This window comes from Myxine glutinosa, chromosome 1 (genome assembly GCF_964187855.1).
Source record: "Myxine glutinosa chromosome 1, kmMyxGlut1.1, whole genome shotgun sequence".
Classification (NCBI taxonomy): Eukaryota; Metazoa; Chordata; class Myxini; order Myxiniformes; family Myxinidae; genus Myxine; species Myxine glutinosa.
Window position 1 is genome coordinate 99,871,069 of NC_136261.1, and position 17,595 is coordinate 99,888,663.

Below are 17,595 nucleotides of genomic sequence, written 5' to 3' on the forward strand. Positions count from 1 at the left end.
GTCTGCGATTTGTGCTGTCTGACACGCTCGCTGGTATGTTCGTTTTTGCCGCACTACTCCTCGCCTTCAACTACAACTACCACTACTACGAGCCTTCAACTACTCCTAACGACCACGAGTACTTCCACCACCCCTATTGGCCTACTACGATTACAACGAGCCCACTTTTATCAGTACCGCCACTGCGACTACGACTACGACTACTAGCTGACTACTACCACTCCCACAAGCCGAATAAAAACCACTCGTACTACTGCCACCACTACCATTACCGATAAGGAATTGGAAAGAATGCGAGGGTTCTCCATTGAAAAAGAAGATCGTGATGGAAAGAAAAGTTTCAAATGGAAATTAAAAGTAAACTCGAACGGCACTCAGAAGAGAGCATACCTCCACCAGGTGCGCTGGTCACGTTTTGTATTCCAGAGTTCCCCTTAACTACCATAACTTTTTGAGATATCCTGCCAGAGGCTATATTGTTTGGCCCGATGGTGAAGAATCACTTTAAAATTCTACGAGATGGGTCCGGATCCAGATCTTCACCAAAATTGAATCGATTCTTCCTTGTCACACACACAACCTCTCCACCAAGCTTCGTCCAAATCCGTCCATAACGTTTTGAGATATCCTGCTGGATGTATCGTTTTTGGCCCTGTCTCCCAATGGTGAAGAATCATTTTAAAGAATTGTCGGAGCCGGATCCGATTCCAGATCTTCACCAAAATCGAATCATTTCGTCTTTGTCACACACGCCACATCTCTGCCGAATTTAGTCCGAATCCGTCTACAACCTTTTGAGATATCCTGTTCACAAACGGACAGACAGACAAACAGACAGGGGTAAAAAACATAACCTCCATCCACCGTTGGTGGCAGAAAATACGAAACTCTCACTTGGGAAACATTTTCGGTCCTTCAAGTATTTCCAAAGAGAATCAGTTATTGCCTACGACCATACCACCCTGAATACGCCCGATCTCGTCCGATCTCGGAAGCTAAGCAGGTTCGGGCCCGGTTAGTACCTGGATGGGAGACCGCCTGGGAACCCCGGGTGTTGTAGGCTTTTTTTTCTCCTGCAGGGGGAGCCTGGGTCGGCTTTTTTTCCTCCGATTGGACACCATACCACCCTGCAGGCTTGTAGGCTTTTTTCCCTCCTCCTGGACACCATGCCATCCTGCAGTCTTGTAGGCTTTTTTCCTCCTCCTGGACACCATGCCACCCTGCAGTCTTGTGGGCTTTTTTTCCTCCTCCTGGACACCATACCACCCTGCAGTCTTGTGGGCTTTTTTTCCTCTCCTGGACACCATACCACCCTGCAGTCTTGGAGGCTTTTTATCCTCCTCCTCGACACCATGCCACCCTGCAGTCTTGGAGGCTTTTTTTCCTCCGATTGGACACCATACCACCCTGCAGGCTTGTAGGCTTTTTTTCCTCCTCCTTGACACCATACCACCCTGCAGCCTTGTTGGCTTTTTTTTCCTCCTCCTGGACACCATACCACCCTGCAGTCTTGTAGGCTTTTTTTCCTCCTCCTGGACACCATGCCACCCTGCTGTCTTGGAGGCTTTTTTTCCTCCTCCTTGACACCATACCACCCTGCAGCCTTGTTGGCTTTTTTTTCCTCCTCCTGGACACCATACCACCCTGCAGTCTTGGAGGCTTTTTTTCCTCCTCCTGGACACCATGCCACCCTGCAGTCTTGTAGGCTTTTTTTCCATCTCCTGGACCCCATGCCACCCTGCAGTCTTGTAGGCTTTTTTTTCCATCTCCTGGACCCCATGCCACCCTGCAGTCTTATAGACTTTTTTTCCTCCTCCTGGACACCATGCCACCCTGCAGTCTTGTAGGCTTTTTTTCCTCCTCCTGGACACCATGCCACTCTGCAGTCTTGTCGGCTTTTTTTCCTCCTCCTTGACACCATGCCACCCTGCAGTCTTGTGGGCTTTTTTTCCTCCTCCTGGACACCATACCACCCTGCAGTCTTGTGGACTTTTTTCCCTCCTCCTGGACACCACACCACCCTGCAGACTTGTCGGCTTTTTTTCCTCCTCCTGGACACCATACCACCCTGCAGTCTTGTGGGCTTTTTTTCCTCCTCCTGGACACCATGCCACCCTGCAGTCTTGTAGGCTTTTTTTCCATCTCCTGGACCCCATGCCACCCTGCAGTCTTATAGACTTTTTTTCCTCCTCCTGGACACCATGCCACCCTGCAGTCTTGTAGGCTTTTTTTCCTCCTCCTGGACACCATGCCACTCTGCAGTCTTGTCGGCTTTTTTTCCTCCTCCTTGACACCATGCCACCCTGCAGTCTTGTGGGCTTTTTTTCCTCCTCCTGGACACCATACCACCCTGCAGTCTTGTAGGCTTTTTTTTCTCCTACAGGGGGAGGGAGTGTTGTTGGCTTTTTTTTCTCCTGCAGGGGGAGTGTTGTCGGCATTTTTTTCTCCTGCTGGTGGAGTGTTGTTGGCTTTTTTTTTTCTCCTGCAGGGGGAGTGTTGTCGACTTTTTTTTCTCCTGCAGGGGGAGTGCTGTTGGCTTTTTTTTTCTCCTGCAGGGGGAGTGTTGTAGGCTTTTTTTCTCCTGCAGGCAGGGTGTTGTTGGCTATTTTTTTCTCCTGCAGGGGGAGTGTTGTAGGCTTTTTTTCTCCTGCAGGCAGAGTGTTGTTGGCTTTTTTTCCTCCTCCAGGGGGAGTGCTGTTGGCTTTTTTTTTCTCCTGCAGGGGGAGTCTTGCAGGCTTTTTTTCTCCTGCAGGGGGAGGGAGTGTTGCAGGGTTTTTTTTTCTCCTGCAGGGGGAGAGTTGTAAGATTTTTTTCTCCTGCAGGGGGAGTCTTGGAGGCTTTTTTTCTCCTGCAGGGGGAGGGAGTGTTGTAGGGTTTTTTTTCTCCTGCAGGGGGAGTGTTGTAAGTTTTTTTTTCTCCTGCAGGGAGAGTGATGTTGGCTTTTTTTTCTCCTGCAGGGGGAGGGTTGTTTTGATTGTCTGTGATTTGTGCTGTCTGACACGATCGCTGGTATGTTCGTTTTTGCCGCACTACTCCTCCCCTTCAACTACAACTACCACTACTACGAGCCTTCAACTACTCCTAACGACCACGAGTACTTCCACCACCCCTATTGGCCTACTACGATTACAACGAGCCCACTTTTATCAGTACCGCCACTGCGACTACGACTACGACTACTAGCTGACTACTACCACTCCCACAAGCCGAATAAAAACCACTCGTACAACTGCCACCACTACCATTACCGATAAGGAATTGGAAAGAATGTGAGGGTTCTCCATTGAAAAAGAAGATCGTGATGGAAAGAAAAGTTTCAAATGGAAATTAAAAGTAAACTCGAACGGCACTCAGAAGAGAGCATACCTCCACCAGGTGCGCTGGTCACGTTTTGTATTCCAGAGTTCCCCTTAACTACCATAACTTTTTGAGATATCCTGCCAGAGGCTATATTGTTTGGCCCGATGGTGAAGAATCACTTTAAAATTCTACGAGATGGGTCCGGATCCAGATCTTCACCAAAATTGAATCGATTCTTCCTTGTCACACACACAACCTCTCCACCAAGCTTCGTCCAAATCCGTCCATAACGTTTTGAGATATCCTGCTGGATGTATCGTTTTTGGCCCTGTCTCCCAATGGTGAAGAATCATTTTAAAGAATTGTCGGAGCCGGATCCGATTCCAGATCTTCACCAAAATCGAATCATTTCGTCTTTGTCACACACGCCACATCTCTGCCGAATTTAGTCCGAATCCGTCTACAACCTTTTGAGATATCCTGTTCACAAACGGACAGACAGACAAACAGACAGGGGTAAAAAACATAACCTCCATCCACCGTTGGTGACAGAAAATACGAAACTCTCACTTGGGAAACATTTTCGGTCCTTCAAGTATTTCCAAAGAGAATCAGTTATTGCCTACGACCATACCACCCTGAATACGCCCGATCTCGTCCGATCTCGAAAGCTAAGCAGGTTCGGGCCCGGTTAGTACCTGGATGGGAGACCGCCTGGGAACCCCGGGTGTTGTAGGCTTTTTTTTCTCCTGCAGGGGGAGTCTGGGTCGGCTTTTTTTCCTCCGACTGCACACCATACCACCCTGCAGGCTTGTAGGCTTTTTTCCCTCCTCCTGGACACCATGCCATCCTGCAGTCTTGTAGGCTTTTTTTCCTCCTCCTGGACACCATGCCACCCTGCAGTCTTGTGGGCTTTTTTTCCTCCTCCTGGACACCATACCACACTGCAGTCTTGTGGGCTTTTTTTCCTCTCCTGGACACCATACCACACTGCAGTCTTGTGGGCTTTTTTTCCTCCTCCTCGACACCATACCACCCTGCAGCCTTGTTGGCTTTTTTTTCCTCCTCCTGGACACCATACCACCCTGCAGTCTTGTAGGCTTTTTTTCCTCCTCCTGGACACCATGCCACCCTGCTGTCTAGGAGGCTTTTTTTCCTCCTCCTTGACACCATACCACCCTGCAGCCTTGTTGGCTTTTTTTTCCTCCTCCTGGACACCATACCACCCTGCAGTCTTGGAGGCTTTTTTTCCTCCTCCTGGACACCATGCCACCCTGCAGTCTTGTAGGCTTTTTTTCCATCTCCTGGACACCATGCCACCCTGCAGTCTTGGAGGCTTTTTTTCCTCCTCCTGGACACCATGCCACCCTGCAGTCTTATAGACTTTTTTTCCTCCTCCTGGACACCATGCCACCCTGCTGTCTAGGAGGCTTTTTTTCCTCCTCCTTGACACCATACCACCCTGCAGCCTTGTTGGCTTTTTTTTCCTCCTCCTGGACACCATACCACCCTGCAGTCTTGGAGGCTTTTTTTCCTCCTCCTGGACACCATGCCACCCTGCAGTCTTATAGACTTTTTTTCCTCCTCCTGGACACCATGCCACCCTGCAGTCTTGGAGGCGTTTTTTCCTCCTTGACACCATACCACCCTGCAGTCTTGTGGGCTTTTTTTCCTCCTCCTGGGCACCATTCCACCCTGCACTCTTGTCAGCTATTTTTCCTCCTCCTGGACACCATGCCACCCTGCAGTCTTGGAGGCTTTTTTTCCTCCTCCTGGACACCATGCCACTCTGCAGTCTTGTAGGCTTTTCTTCCTCCGACTGGACACCATACCACCCTGCAGTCTTGTGCGCTTTTTTCCCTCCTCCTGGACACCATACCACCCTGCAGTCTTGTGGGCTTTTTTTCCTCCTCCTGGACACCATACCACCCTGCAGTCTTGGAGGCTTTTTTTCCTCCTCCTCGACACCATGCCACCCTGCAGTCTTGTAGGCTTTTTTTCCCCCTCCTGGACACCATGCCACCCTGCTGTCTTGTAGGCTTTTTTTCCCTCCTCCTGGACACAATGCCACCCTGCTGTCTTGGAGGCTTTTTTTCCTCCTCCTTGACACCATACCACCCTGCAGCCTTGTTGGCTTTTTTTTCCTCCTCCTGGACACCATACCACCCTGCAGTCTTGTCGGCTTTTTTTCCTCCTCCTGGACACCACGCCACCCTGCAGTCTTGGAGGCTTTTTTTCCTCCTCCTGGACACCATGCCACTCTGCAGTCTTGTAGGCTTTTTTTCCTCCGACTGGACACCATACCATCCTGCAGTCTTGTGGGCTTTTTTCCCTCCTCCTGGACACCATGCCACCCTGCTGTCTTGGAGGCTTTTTTTCCTCCTCCTCGACACCATGCCACCCTGCAGTCTTGTCGGCTTTTTTTCCTCCGACTGGACACCATACCACCCTGCAGGCTTGTGGGCTTTTTTTCCTCCTCCTGGACACCATACCACCCTGCAGTCTTGTGGGCTTTTTTTTCCTACTCCTGGACACCATACCACCCTGCAGTCTTGTAGGCTTTTTTCCATCTCCTGGACACCATGCCACCCTGCAGTCTTATAGGCTTTTTTTCCTCCTCCTGGACACCATGCCACCCTGCAGTCTTGTGGGCTTTTTTTCCTCCTCCTGGGCACCATACCACCCTGCACTCTTGTCAGCTATTTTTCCTCCTCCTGGAGACGATACCACCCTGCACTCTTGTTGGCTTTTTGTCCTCCTCCTGGACACCATGCCACCCTGCTGTCTTGGAGGCTTTTTTTCCTCCTCCTCGACACCATGCCACCCTGCAGTCTTGTCGGCTTTTTTTCCTCCGACTGGACACCATACCACCCTGCAGGCTTGTTGGCTTTTTTTCCTCCTCCTGGACACCATACCACCCTGCAGTCTTGTGGGCTTTTTTTTCCTACTCCTGGACACCATACCACCCTGCAGTCTTGTAGGCTTTTTTTCCTCCTCCTGGACACCATGCCACCCTGCAGTCTTGGAGGCTTTTTTTCCTCCTCCTGGACACCATGCCACTCTGCAGTCTTGTAGGCTTTTTTTCCTCCTCCTGGACACCATACCACCCTGCAGTCTTGGAGGCTTTTTTTCCTCCTCCTGGACACCATGCCACTCTGCAGTCTTGTAGGCTTTTTTTCCTCCGACTGGACACCATTCCACCCTGCAGTCTTGTGGGCTTTTTTCCCTCCTACTGGACACCTCTCCACCCTGCAGTCTTCTCGGCTTTTTTTCCTCCTCCTGGACTCCATGCCACCCTACAGTCTTGTGGGCTTTCTTTCCTCCTCCTGGACACCATACCCCCCAGCAGTCTTGTGGGCGTTTTTTTCCTCCTCCTGGACACCATACCACCCTGCAGTCTTGTAGGCTTTTTTTCCTCCTCCTGCACACCATACCACCCTGCAGTCTTGTAGGCTTTTTTTTCCATCTCCTGGACCCCATGCCACCATGCAGTCTTGAAGGCTTTTTTTCCTCCTCCTGGGCACCATACCACCCTGCTCTCTTGTCAGCTATTTTTCCTCCTCCTGGAGACGATAGCACCCTGCACTCTTGTTGGCTTTTTGTCCTCCTCCTGGACACCATACCACCCTGCAGTCTTGTGGGCTTTTTTTCCTCCTCCTGGACACCATACCACCCTGCAGTCTTGTACGCTTTTTTTCCTCCTCCTGGACACCAAACCACCCTGCAGTCTTGTGGGCTTTTTTCCTCCTCCTGGACACCATACCACCCTGCAGTCTTGAAGGCTTTTTTCCCCCTCCTGGACACCATACCACCCTGCAGTCTTGTGGGCTTTTTTTCTTCCTCCTGGACACCATACCACCCTGCAGTCTTGTCGGCTTTTTTCCTCCTCCTGGACACCATACCACCCTGCAGTCTTGTAGGCTTTTTTTCCTCCTCTTGGACACCATACCACCCTGCACTCTTGTAGGCTTGTTTTTCCTCCTCTTGGACACCATACCACCCTGCACTCTTGTAGGCTTTTTTTCCTCCTCTTGGACACCATACCACCCTGCAGTCTTGTAGGCTTTTTTTTCTCCTACAGGGGGAGGGAGTGTTGTTGGCTTTTTTTTCTCCTGCAGGGGGAGTGTTGTCGGCATTTTTTTCTCCTGCAGGTGGAGTGTTGTTGGCTTTTTTTTTCTCCTGCAGGGGGAGTGTTGTCGACTTTTTTTTCTCCTGCAGGGGGAGTCCTGTTGGCTTTTTTTTTCTCCTGCAGGGGGAGTGTTGTAGGCTTTTTTTCTCCTGCAGGCAGGGTGTTGTTGGCTATTTTTTTCTCCTGCAGGGGGAGTGTTGTAGGCTTTTTTTCTCCTGCAGGCAGAGTGTTGTTGGCTTTTTTTCCTCCTCCAGGGGGAGTGCTGTTGGCTTTTTTTTTCTCCTGCAGGGGGAGTCTTGCAGGCTTTTTTTCTCCTGCAGGGGGAGGGAGTGTTGCAGGGTTTTTTTTTCTCCTGCAGGGGGACTGTTGTAAGATTTTTTTCTCCTGCAGGGGGAGTCTTGGAGGCTTTTTTTCTCCTGCAGGGGGAGGGAGTGTTGTAGGGTTTTTTTTCTCCTGCAGGGGGAGTGTTGTAAGTTTTTTTTTCTCCTGCAGGGAGAGTGATGTTGGCTTTTTTTTCTCCTGCAGGGGGAGGGTTGTTTTGATTGTCTGCGATTTGTGCTGTCTGACACGCTCGCTGGTATGTTCGTTTTTGCCGCACTACTCCTCGCCTTCAACTACAACTACCACTACTACGAGCCTTCAACTACTCCTAACGACCACGAGTACTTCCACCACCCCTATTGGCCTACTACGATTACAACGAGCCCACTTTTATCAGTACCGCCACTGCGACTACGACTACGACTACTAGCTGACTACTACCACTCCCACAAGCCGAATAAAAACCACTCGTACTACTGCCACCACTACCATTACCGATAAGGAATTGGAAAGAATGCGAGGGTTCTCCATTGAAAAAGAAGATCGTGATGGAAAGAAAAGTTTCAAATGGAAATTAAAAGTAAACTCGAACGGCACTCAGAAGAGAGCATACCTCCACCAGGTGCGCTGGTCACGTTTTGTATTCCAGAGTTCCCCTTAACTACCATAACTTTTTGAGATATCCTGCCAGAGGCTATATTGTTTGGCCCGATGGTGAAGAATCACTTTAAAATTCTACGAGATGGGTCCGGATCCAGATCTTCACCAAAATTGAATCGATTCTTCCTTGTCACACACACAACCTCTCCACCAAGCTTCGTCCAAATCCGTCCATAACGTTTTGAGATATCCTGCTGGATGTATCGTTTTTGGCCCTGTCTCCCAATGGTGAAGAATCATTTTAAAGAATTGTCGGAGCCGGATCCGATTCCAGATCTTCACCAAAATCGAATCATTTCGTCTTTGTCACACACGCCACATCTCTGCCGAATTTAGTCCGAATCCGTCTACAACCTTTTGAGATATCCTGTTCACAAACGGACAGACAGACAAACAGACAGGGGTAAAAAACATAACCTCCATCCACCGTTGGTGGCAGAAAATACGAAACTCTCACTTGGGAAACATTTTCGGTCCTTCAAGTATTTCCAAAGAGAATCAGTTATTGCCTACGACCATACCACCCTGAATACGCCCGATCTCGTCCGATCTCGGAAGCTAAGCAGGTTCGGGCCCGGTTAGTACCTGGATGGGAGACCGCCTGGGAACCCCGGGTGTTGTAGGCTTTTTTTTCTCCTGCAGGGGGAGCCTGGGTCGGCTTTTTTTCCTCCGATTGGACACCATACCACCCTGCAGGCTTGTAGGCTTTTTTCCCTCCTCCTGGACACCATGCCATCCTGCAGTCTTGTAGGCTTTTTTCCTCCTCCTGGACACCATGCCACCCTGCAGTCTTGTGGGCTTTTTTTCCTCCTCCTGGACACCATACCACCCTGCAGTCTTGTGGGCTTTTTTTCCTCTCCTGGACACCATACCACCCTGCAGTCTTGGAGGCTTTTTATCCTCCTCCTCGACACCATGCCACCCTGCAGTCTTGGAGGCTTTTTTTCCTCCGATTGGACACCATACCACCCTGCAGGCTTGTAGGCTTTTTTTCCTCCTCCTTGACACCATACCACCCTGCAGCCTTGTTGGCTTTTTTTTCCTCCTCCTGGACACCATACCACCCTGCAGTCTTGTAGGCTTTTTTTCCTCCTCCTGGACACCATGCCACCCTGCTGTCTTGGAGGCTTTTTTTCCTCCTCCTTGACACCATACCACCCTGCAGCCTTGTTGGCTTTTTTTTCCTCCTCCTGGACACCATACCACCCTGCAGTCTTGGAGGCTTTTTTTCCTCCTCCTGGACACCATGCCACCCTGCAGTCTTGTAGGCTTTTTTTCCATCTCCTGGACCCCATGCCACCCTGCAGTCTTGTAGGCTTTTTTTTCCATCTCCTGGACCCCATGCCACCCTGCAGTCTTATAGACTTTTTTTCCTCCTCCTGGACACCATGCCACCCTGCAGTCTTGTAGGCTTTTTTTCCTCCTCCTGGACACCATGCCACTCTGCAGTCTTGTCGGCTTTTTTTCCTCCTCCTTGACACCATGCCACCCTGCAGTCTTGTGGGCTTTTTTTCCTCCTCCTGGACACCATACCACCCTGCAGTCTTGTGGACTTTTTTCCCTCCTCCTGGACACCACACCACCCTGCAGACTTGTCGGCTTTTTTTCCTCCTCCTGGACACCATACCACCCTGCAGTCTTGTGGGCTTTTTTTCCTCCTCCTGGACACCATGCCACCCTGCAGTCTTGTAGGCTTTTTTTCCATCTCCTGGACCCCATGCCACCCTGCAGTCTTATAGACTTTTTTTCCTCCTCCTGGACACCATGCCACCCTGCAGTCTTGTAGGCTTTTTTTCCTCCTCCTGGACACCATGCCACTCTGCAGTCTTGTCGGCTTTTTTTCCTCCTCCTTGACACCATGCCACCCTGCAGTCTTGTGGGCTTTTTTTCCTCCTCCTGGACACCATACCACCCTGCAGTCTTGTAGGCTTTTTTTTCTCCTACAGGGGGAGGGAGTGTTGTTGGCTTTTTTTTCTCCTGCAGGGGGAGTGTTGTCGGCATTTTTTTCTCCTGCTGGTGGAGTGTTGTTGGCTTTTTTTTTCTCCTGCAGGGGGAGTGTTGTCGACTTTTTTTTCTCCTGCAGGGGGAGTGCTGTTGGCTTTTTTTTTCTCCTGCAGGGGGAGTGTTGTAGGCTTTTTTTCTCCTGCAGGCAGGGTGTTGTTGGCTATTTTTTTCTCCTGCAGGGGGAGTGTTGTAGGCTTTTTTTCTCCTGCAGGCAGAGTGTTGTTGGCTTTTTTTCCTCCTCCAGGGGGAGTGCTGTTGGCTTTTTTTTTCTCCTGCAGGGGGAGTCTTGCAGGCTTTTTTTCTCCTGCAGGGGGAGGGAGTGTTGCAGGGTTTTTTTTTCTCCTGCAGGGGGAGAGTTGTAAGATTTTTTTCTCCTGCAGGGGGAGTCTTGGAGGCTTTTTTTCTCCTGCAGGGGGAGGGAGTGTTGTAGGGTTTTTTTTCTCCTGCAGGGGGAGTGTTGTAAGTTTTTTTTTCTCCTGCAGGGAGAGTGATGTTGGCTTTTTTTTCTCCTGCAGGGGGAGGGTTGTTTTGATTGTCTGTGATTTGTGCTGTCTGACACGATCGCTGGTATGTTCGTTTTTGCCGCACTACTCCTCCCCTTCAACTACAACTACCACTACTACGAGCCTTCAACTACTCCTAACGACCACGAGTACTTCCACCACCCCTATTGGCCTACTACGATTACAACGAGCCCACTTTTATCAGTACCGCCACTGCGACTACGACTACGACTACTAGCTGACTACTACCACTCCCACAAGCCGAATAAAAACCACTCGTACAACTGCCACCACTACCATTACCGATAAGGAATTGGAAAGAATGTGAGGGTTCTCCATTGAAAAAGAAGATCGTGATGGAAAGAAAAGTTTCAAATGGAAATTAAAAGTAAACTCGAACGGCACTCAGAAGAGAGCATACCTCCACCAGGTGCGCTGGTCACGTTTTGTATTCCAGAGTTCCCCTTAACTACCATAACTTTTTGAGATATCCTGCCAGAGGCTATATTGTTTGGCCCGATGGTGAAGAATCACTTTAAAATTCTACGAGATGGGTCCGGATCCAGATCTTCACCAAAATTGAATCGATTCTTCCTTGTCACACACACAACCTCTCCACCAAGCTTCGTCCAAATCCGTCCATAACGTTTTGAGATATCCTGCTGGATGTATCGTTTTTGGCCCTGTCTCCCAATGGTGAAGAATCATTTTAAAGAATTGTCGGAGCCGGATCCGATTCCAGATCTTCACCAAAATCGAATCATTTCGTCTTTGTCACACACGCCACATCTCTGCCGAATTTAGTCCGAATCCGTCTACAACCTTTTGAGATATCCTGTTCACAAACGGACAGACAGACAAACAGACAGGGGTAAAAAACATAACCTCCATCCACCGTTGGTGACAGAAAATACGAAACTCTCACTTGGGAAACATTTTCGGTCCTTCAAGTATTTCCAAAGAGAATCACTTATTGCCTACGACCATACCACCCTGAATACGCCCGCTCTCGTCCGATTCTCGGAAGCTAAGCAGGTTCGGGCCCGGTTAGTACCTGGATGGGAGACCGCCTGGGAACCCCGGGTGTTGTAGGCTTTTTTTTTCTCCTGCAGGGGGAGTCTGGGTCGGCTTTTTTTCCTCCGACTGGACACCATACCACCCTGCAGGATTGTAGGCTTTTTTCCCTCCTCCTGGACACCATGCCATCCTGCAGTCTTGTAGGCTTTTTTTCCTCCTCCTGGACACCATGCCACCCTGCAGTCTTGTGGGCTTTTTTTCCTCCTCCTGGACACCATACCACACTGCAGTCTTGTGGGCTTTTTTTCCTCTCCTGGACACCATACCACCCTGCAGTCTTGGAGGCTTTTTTTCCTCCTCCTCGACACCATGCCACCCTGCAGTCTTGGAGGCTTTTTTTCCTCCTCCTCGACACCATGCCACCCTGCAGTCTTGTAGGCTTTTTTTCCTCCTCCTTGACACCATACCACCCTGCAGCCTTGTTGGCTTTTTTTTCCTCCTCCTGGACACCATCCCACCCTGCAGTCTTGTAGGCTTTTTTTCCTCCTCCTGGACACCATGCCACCCTGCTGTCTTGGAGGCTTTTTTTCCTCCTCCTTGACACCATACCACCCTGCAGCCTTGTTGGCTTTTTTTTCCTCCTCCTGGACACCATACCACCCTGCAGTCTTGGAGGCTTTTTTTCCTCCTCCTGGACACCATGCCACCCTGCAGTCTTGTAGGCTTTTTTTCCTCCTCCTGGACACCATACCACCCTGCAGTCTTGTAGGCTTTTTTTCCATCTCCTGGACACCATGCCACCCTGCAGTCTTATAGACTTTTTTTCCTCCTCCTGGACACCATGCCACCCTGCAGTCTTGGAGGCGTTTTTTCCTCCTTGACACCATACCACCCTGCAGTCTTGTGGGCTTTTTTTCCTCCTCCTGGGCACCATTCCACCCTGCACTCTTGTCAGCTATTTTTCCTCCTCCTGGACACCATGCCACCCTGCAGTCTTGGAGGCTTTTTTTCCTCCTCCTGGACACCATGCCACTCTGCAGTCTTGTAGGCTTTTCTTCCTCCGACTGGACACCATACCACCCTGCAGTCTTGTGCGCTTTTTTCCCTCCTCCTGGACACCATACCACCCTGCAGTCTTGTGGGCTTTTTTTCCTCCTCCTGGACACCATACCACCCTGCAGTCTTGGAGGCTTTTTTTCCTCCTCCTCGACACCATGCCACCCTGCAGTCTTGTAGGCTTTTTTTCCCCCTCCTGGACACCATGCCACCCTGCTGTCTTGTAGGCTTTTTTTTCCTCCTCCTGGACACAATGCCACCCTGCTGTCTTGGAGGCTTTTTTTCCTCCTCCTTGACACCATACCACCCTGCAGCCTTGTTGGCTTTTTTTTCCTCCTCCTGGACACCATACCACCCTGCAGTCTTGTAGGCTTTTTTTCCTCCTCCTGGACACCACGCCACCCTGCAGTCTTGGAGGCTTTTTTTCCTCCTCCTGGACACCATGCCACTCTGCAGTCTTGTAGGCTTTTTTTCCTCCGACTGGACACCATACCATCCTGCAGTCTTGTGGGCTTTTTTCCCTCCTCCTGGACACCATGCCACCCTGCTGTCTTGGAGGCTTTTTTTCCTCCTCCTCGACACCATGCCACCCTGCAGTCTTGTCGGCTTTTTTTCCTCCGACTGGACACCATACCACCCTGCAGGCTTGTGGGCTTTTTTTCCTCCTCCTGGACACCATACCACCCTGCAGTCTTGTGGGCTTTTTTTTCCTACTCCTGGACACCATACCACCCTGCAGTCTTGTAGGCTTTTTTTCCATCTCCTGGACACCATGCCACCCTGCAGTCTTATAGGCTCTTTTTCCTCCTCCTGGACACCATGCCACCCTGCAGTCTTGTGGGCTTTTTTTCCTCCTCCTGGGCACCATACCACCCTGCACTCTTGTCAGCTATTTTTCCTCCTCCTGGAGACGATACCACCCTGCACTCTTGTTGGCTTTTTGTCCTCCTCCTGGACACCATGCCACCCTGCAGTCTTGGAGGCTTTTTTTCCTCCTCCTGGACACCATGCCACTCTGCAGTCTTGTAGGCTTTTTTTCCTCCGACTGGACACCATACCATCCTGCAGTCTTGTGGGCTTTTTTCCCTCCTCCTGGACACCATGCCACCCTGCTGTCTTGGAAGCTTTTTTTCCTCCTCCTCGACACCATGCCACCCTGCAGTCTTGTCGGCTTTTTTTCCTCCGACTGGACACCATACCACCCTGCAGGCTTGTAGGCTTTTTTCCCTCCTCCTGGACACCATGCCATCCTGCAGTCTTGTAGGCTTTTTTTCCTCCTCCTGGACACCATGCCACCCTGCAGTCTTGTGGGCTTTTTTTCCTCCTCCTGGACACCATACCACACTGCAGTCTTGTGGGCTTTTTTTCCTCTCCTGGACACCATACCACCCTGCAGTCATGGAGGCTTTTTTTCCTCCTCCTCGACACCATGCCACCCTGCAGTCTTGGAGGCTTTTTTTCCTCCTCCTCGACACCATGCCACCCTGCAGTCTTGTAGGCTTTTTTTCCTCCTCCTTGACACCATACCACCCTGCAGCCTTGTTGGCTTTTTTTTCCTCCTCCTGGACACCATACCACCCTGCAGTCTTGTAGGCTTTTTTTCCTCCTCCTGGACACCATGCCACCCTGCTGTCTTGGAGGCTTTTTTTCCTCCTCCTTGACACCATACCACCCTGCAGCCTTGTTGGCTTTTTTTTCCTCCTCCTGGACACCATACCACCCTGCAGTCTTGGAGGCTTTTTTTCCTCCTCCTGGACACCATGCCACCCTGCAGTCTTGTAGGCTTTTTTTCCTCCTCCTGGACACCATACCACCCTGCAGTCTTGTAGGCTTTTTTTCCATCTCCTGGACCCCATGCCACCCTGCAGTCTTATAGACTTTTTTTCCTCCTCCTGGACACCATGCCACCCTGCAGTCTTGGAGGCGTTTTTTCCTCCTTGACACCATACCACCCTGCAGTCTTGTGGGCTTTTTTTCCTCCTCCTGGGCACCATTCCACCCTGCACTCTTGTCAGCTATTTTTCCTCCTCCTGGACACCATGCCACCCTGCAGTCTTGGAGGCTTTTTTTCCTCCTCCTGGACACCATGCCACTCTGCAGTCTTGTAGGCTTTTCTTCCTCCGACTGGACACCATACCACCCTGCAGTCTTGTGCGCTTTTTTCCCTCCTCCTGGACACCATACCACCCTGCAGTCTTGTGGGCTTTTTTTCCTCCTCCTGGACACCATACCACCCTGCAGTCTTGGAGGCTTTTTTTCCTCCTCCTCGACACCATGCCACCCTGCAGTCTTGTAGGCTTTTTTTCCCCCTCCTGGACACCATGCCACCCTGCTGTCTTGTAGGCTTTTTTTTCCTCCTCCTGGACACAATGCCACCCTGCTGTCTTGGAGGCTTTTTTTCCTCCTCCTTGACACCATACCACCCTGCAGCCTTGTTGGCTTTTTTTTCCTCCTCCTGGACACCATACCACCCTGCAGTCTTGTAGGCTTTTTTTCCTCCTCCTGGACACCACGCCACCCTGCAGTCTTGGAGGCTTTTTTTCCTCCTCCTGGACACCATGCCACTCTGCAGTCTTGTAGGCTTTTTTTCCTCCGACTGGACACCATACCATCCTGCAGTCTTGTGGGCTTTTTTCCCTCCTCCTGGACACCATGCCACCCTGCTGTCTTGGAGGCTTTTTTTCCTCCTCCTCGACACCATGCCACCCTGCAGTCTTGTCGGCTTTTTTTCCTCCGACTGGACACCATACCACCCTGCAGGCTTGTGGGCTTTTTTTCCTCCGACTGGACACCATACCACCCTGCAGTCTTGTGGGCTTTTTTTTCCTACTCCTGGACACCATACCACCCTGCAGTCTTGTAGGCTTTTTTCCATCTCCTGGACACCATGCCACCCTGCAGTCTTATAGGCTTTTTTTCCTCCTCCTGGACACCATGCCACCCTGCAGTCTTGTGGGCTTTTTTTCCTCCTCCTGGGCACCATACCACCCTGCACTCTTGTCAGCTATTTTTCCTCCTCCTGGAGACGATACCACCCTGCACTCTTGTTGGCTTTTTGTCCTCCTCCTGGACACCATGCCACCCTGCAGTCTTGGAGGCTTTTTTCCTCCTCCTGGACACCATGCCACTCTGCAGTCTTGTAGGCTTTTTTTCCTCCGACTGGACACCATACCATCCTGCAGTCTTGTGGGCTTTTTTCCCTCCTCCTGGACACCATGCCACCCTGCTGTCTTGGAAGCTTTTTTTCCTCCTCCTCGACACCATGCCACCCTGCAGTCTTGTCGGCTTTTTTTCCTCCGACTGGACACCATACCACCCTGCAGGCTTGTTGGCTTTTTTTCCTCCTCCTGGACACCATACCACCCTGCAGTCTTGTGGGCTTTTTTTTCCTACTCCTGGACACCATACCACCCTGCAGTCTTGTAGGCTTTTTTTCCTCCTCCTGGACACCATGCCACCCTGCAGTCTTGGAGGCTTTTTTTCCTCCTCCTGGACACCATGCCACCCTGCAGTCTTGGAGGCTTTTTTTCCTCCTCCTGGACACCATGCCACTCTGCAGTCTTGTAGGCTTTTTTTCCTCCGACTGGACACCATACCATCCTGCAGTCTTGTGGGCTTTTTTCCCTCCTCCTGGACACCATGCCACCCTGCTGTCTTGGAGGCTTTTTTTCCTCCTCCTCGACACCATGCCACCCTGCAGTCTTGTCGGCTTTTTTTCCTCCGACTGGACACCATACCACCCTGCAGGCTTGTTGGCTTTTTTTCCTCCTCCTGGACACCATACCACCCTGCAGTCTTGTGGGCTTTTTTTTTCCTACTCCTGGACACCATACCACCCTGCAGTCTTGTAGGCTTTTTTTCCTCCTCATGGACACCATGCCACCCTGCAGTCTTGGAGGCTTTTTTTCCTCCTCCTGGACACCATGCCACTCTGCAGTCTTGTAGGCTTTTTTTCCTCCTCCTGGACACCATACCACCCTGCAGTCTTGGAGGCTTTTTTTCCTCCTCCTGGACACCATGCCACTCTGCAGTCTTGTAGGCTTTTTTTCCTCCGACTGGACACCATACCACCCTGCAGTCTTGTGGGCTTTTTTCCCTCCTACTGGACACCTCTCCACCCTGCAGTCTTGTCGGCTTTTTTTCCTCCTCCTGGACTCCATGCCACCCTACAGTCTTGTGGGCTTTCTTTCCTCCTCCTGGACACCATACCCCCCAGCAGTCTTGTGGGCGTTTTTTTCCTCCTCCTGGACACCATACCACCCTGCAGTCTTGTAGGCTTTTTTTCCTCCTCCTGCACACCATACCACCCTGCAGTCTTGTAGGCTTTTTTTTCCATCTCCTGGACCCCATGCCACCATGCAGTCTTGAAGGCTTTTTTTCCTCCTCCTGGGCACCATACCACCCTGCTCTCTTGTCAGCTATTTTTCCTCCTCCTGGAGACGATAGCACCCTGCACTCTTGTTGGCTTTTTGTCCTCCTCCTGGACACCATACCACCCTGCAGTCTTGTGGGCTTTTTTTCCTCCTCCTGGACACCATACCACCCTGCAGTCTTGTACGCTTTTTTTCCTCCTCCTGGACACCAAACCACCCTGCAGTCTTGTGG

The 17,595-nt window shown here is 50.9% G+C and overlaps 3 non-coding genes and 1 pseudogene across 3 annotated transcripts; all 4 read left to right on the forward strand.

Moving 5' to 3' along the window:
• Positions 1 to 944: 944 nt before the first annotated feature.
• LOC137419939 (5S ribosomal RNA) lies at positions 945 to 1,063 on the forward strand. Its single transcript, XR_010983111.1, has one exon. It is a non-coding gene; the product is annotated as a 5S ribosomal RNA (ribosomal RNA).
• A 2,857-nt stretch (positions 1,064 to 3,920) lies between these two features.
• Positions 3,921 to 4,039, forward strand: LOC144890269 (5S ribosomal RNA). Its single transcript, XR_013622301.1, has one exon. It is a non-coding gene; the product is annotated as a 5S ribosomal RNA (ribosomal RNA).
• A 4,878-nt stretch (positions 4,040 to 8,917) lies between these two features.
• Positions 8,918 to 9,036, forward strand: LOC137419987 (5S ribosomal RNA). The gene has a single exon (XR_013622214.1). It is a non-coding gene; the product is annotated as a 5S ribosomal RNA (ribosomal RNA).
• A 2,856-nt stretch (positions 9,037 to 11,892) lies between these two features.
• LOC144890090 (5S ribosomal RNA) lies at positions 11,893 to 12,012 on the forward strand (annotated as a pseudogene).
• The last annotated feature ends 5,583 nt before the right edge of the window (positions 12,013 to 17,595 follow it).